This window comes from Elephantulus edwardii, unplaced genomic scaffold, assembly GCF_000299155.1.
Source record: "Elephantulus edwardii isolate Elephantulus edwardi_28Jun2011 unplaced genomic scaffold, EleEdw1.0 scaffold00053, whole genome shotgun sequence".
NCBI classification, from domain to species: domain Eukaryota; kingdom Metazoa; phylum Chordata; class Mammalia; order Macroscelidea; family Macroscelididae; genus Elephantulus; species Elephantulus edwardii.
Window position 1 is genome coordinate 13,867,914 of NW_006399803.1, and position 3,137 is coordinate 13,871,050.

A 3,137-nucleotide genomic window follows, 5' to 3' on the forward strand; every position below is an offset into this window, starting at 1 on the left:
CATTGCTACTGTGTCATTTTTGGGGGGAGATTTCTTGTTTGGGGCTTGCGTGGTGAGTGAGGTACCCTGCTTCTTTCGAGACATTGATGTGGAAGAGTTTTTTAAAACTGAGGTGATAGCTCGTTCTTCCTTTGACATCACTGTTCTTATGTCAAGATGCCCAGGGCCTCCCTGTTGCTTGAGTTAGCTGGACCAACGTGGTCAGGCCAGACAGCAGGTTGTGGTCCAAAGAAACTTAATTTTCAGTGTTAGACAACTTTTTTCAGGGGAGGTTGATAAATCCTATAATTTTATCTATGTTTTGTTAATTTCCTGGCCTGAGAGCAGAAGGCCCGATGGCCCCAAAATCCAAAGCTGGTGGTGTAGGGGGGCGGGTGGTGCACAAACTTCTGGGGGGAGGGGGTTCATAGACTTGGTACATGCTGGGCGTGAGTCAAAGGTCCAGAGGTGTGTCCCATGTACAAAACGACTACCTCTCTCTACTGCATCTATGAGGTCCTCAGGCCAACTCCAAAATTCGAGATCATAGACTTTTTGAAACTTGTACTGTTCTCCTTCAGAGTACTGTGTCCTTATGGACAATGTTTCTGGCTTTGAGCATCGATTTCTCAAAATCTTCCAGCTAGTTTTCAAGATAACATTTTAAAATGCTTCAGTCATTTAGTTTTATCAAATAAAAATATAAAACCAAGAAAAATAAAATGCAATAATATTGTTAATTTATAATAATAATAATAATAATAAAATGTAAGATTTTCAATATTTAAAGATATTTCTTAACTGAATATTAGAATAGCTTTTGAGATTTTTAAACTGATATATCATTTTATAGATAAAGAAACTGAGGCCTTTTTATTTCTATGGTATTATTCACAGTAAGAGAAATGTATTTTCATTACAAACTTGAAAGTAGGCTCTACAGAGCATTACAATAGGAAATCTGTTCTTCCCTGTTCCAACAAGACAGAAGGTCTGTTTTTATTATCACTGCTCCAGGATAAATTCTTGTTTACCCTTTGGGAGGTGTTGGAGAAACATTTTATTTTCTCTCTGCCTCATAAATGTTAGACATTTCTTTGTCAATCATCTTTATAACTCATATTAATCACAAAGAGTACACTATGGTTGATGTAGGTGTTTGCAAAATTTTGCCAAATGTGATTGCAGTTGTAGAGAGGAAGAAAAGAGACTCCTGGCAAGAAACAAGGGAGAATCTGAAATGCTTGATTATGAAAATAATCCTGGAGAGAGTAGCTAGTTTTCTGGAGACTGCTGAGTTCAGAGCAGGCTGGAGCAAAGAATAGATCAGTGGATTAAGAGTTTATAGATCCTCGTCTTATTGATGATTTCATTTTTTTAATTTTATATCTCATTTATTTCAACTCTTGTCCTTATTTATTTTCTTCTAGAAGCTATCGGATTAAATTGTTGTTCTTTTCTATTTTTTTGAACGTGTTGAGTTAGATCATTAATTCTTCTTTCTTGCTTTTTTATGTGTGTGCCTATTGCTATGAACTTTCCCCTGAGGACTGCCTTAACTGTGTTCCAGAGGTTTTGGTAAGTTATGTTTTCATTATCATTTGTTTCAAGGAACTTTTTTATTTCCTTCTTTCTTTTATAACCCAGTAATGTTCTGGCAGAGATTTATTTAGTTTCCACGTGGATGGTTTTGTAAACTTTACTCTCCTGTGGTTCATTTCTAGTTTTGTGGCATTGTGGTCTGAGAGGAGACTTGTACACTAATGTTCACAGAAGCATTATTCACCATCACAAGAACATGGTTACAGAGCCTAGGTGTCCAACCACAATCGAATAAAATGATAAATTATGGTATATTCATACACTGGGATACTACGCAGTACACCAGAGCAATGATTTTGTAAATTATTACCTAGCTTGAGAGGGACTGGAGAACATTATGCTGAGTGAACTAACTCAGTCCCACAAGGACAAATGTTGTATAAAACCATTATTGGAGAGTGAGTATGAGTATCCAAGGGGTTGGGGAGTGGAAGGAAAGGGATGAGGATATGTGGGAGGATGGGGATTAATCATGAAATTGTACGATTTGATGGGTGAGGGTGAGGGAAATTGGAAGAATCTGGCCTGAAAAACAATATATTCTAATTTTGTAAATAAACTAGTATAATAAAAAAAGAAAAGAATTCACAGATGATTTACCATGATTATAGACAACTTGTCTTTGGATGAGTTAATATGTTACCATTTCAGTCAAAACAGGAAGAGAAAGGAAAGCAAAAGGAAAACGGATCCTTACTCAGCAAAGCCATAAGCAAATGTGGAATTAAGTGGGCAAAAGTTTCTAAACTCAACTTGTACGTAGAACAAATCAGAAATTTTCCCTATCCTTCACCATCCTAACTACCTCTGATATGCCAACACCCATTATGGAATTCATTGATCCAATCCATCTTGTTGTAAGCCTTCTTTTATTTTGGCTTTCTACTTTTGTCAGCATGATATCTATCTCTAAGGACAAATGCATGAATAAAATTAAATTAACTAATGACAAGACCAAAGAAACCAGTTGCCCTTGTGTTGACTTTGACTTATGGTGACACCTTGTGTGTCAGAGTAGAACTATAACCCATATGATACTCACTAACTGTTTTTTTTCAAAGTTGGTACCCAGATCTCTTTTCTAAGAAGTATTTAGGTTGACTTAAATACCTAATCTTAAAATCAGCAACCAACAGCATTCACCAATTGTGCCAGACAAGAGTACTATGCTTTTCATAATTTCAAAAATTGGGAAAGTCACATATAAATATAAATGATGTAAAACAAACCAAGGGTTTTTAAATACAACATAACATAACAAACATAACATATTTTCCATGGAGAACACTACTGTTGATCAGAGAACCCAATTAGAATGAGGTGTTCAAAATAGTTCTTAATCTTAACATTTAGAAGAGGCTTATACAGTAACTGGGATAATGACATAGTAATATAATGACACAGTAACCGGGATAATGTGTGTAGGTGTGTCAGACAATGAGTTTGGCTGGTGGTAGGACACAGTTTAGAACTACTGTGTATATGATTGTTAAGTTGCAGGTGATTTGACAGCACATAACAACAACACAAATTATAAAAAAAAGGTGGAAATTATC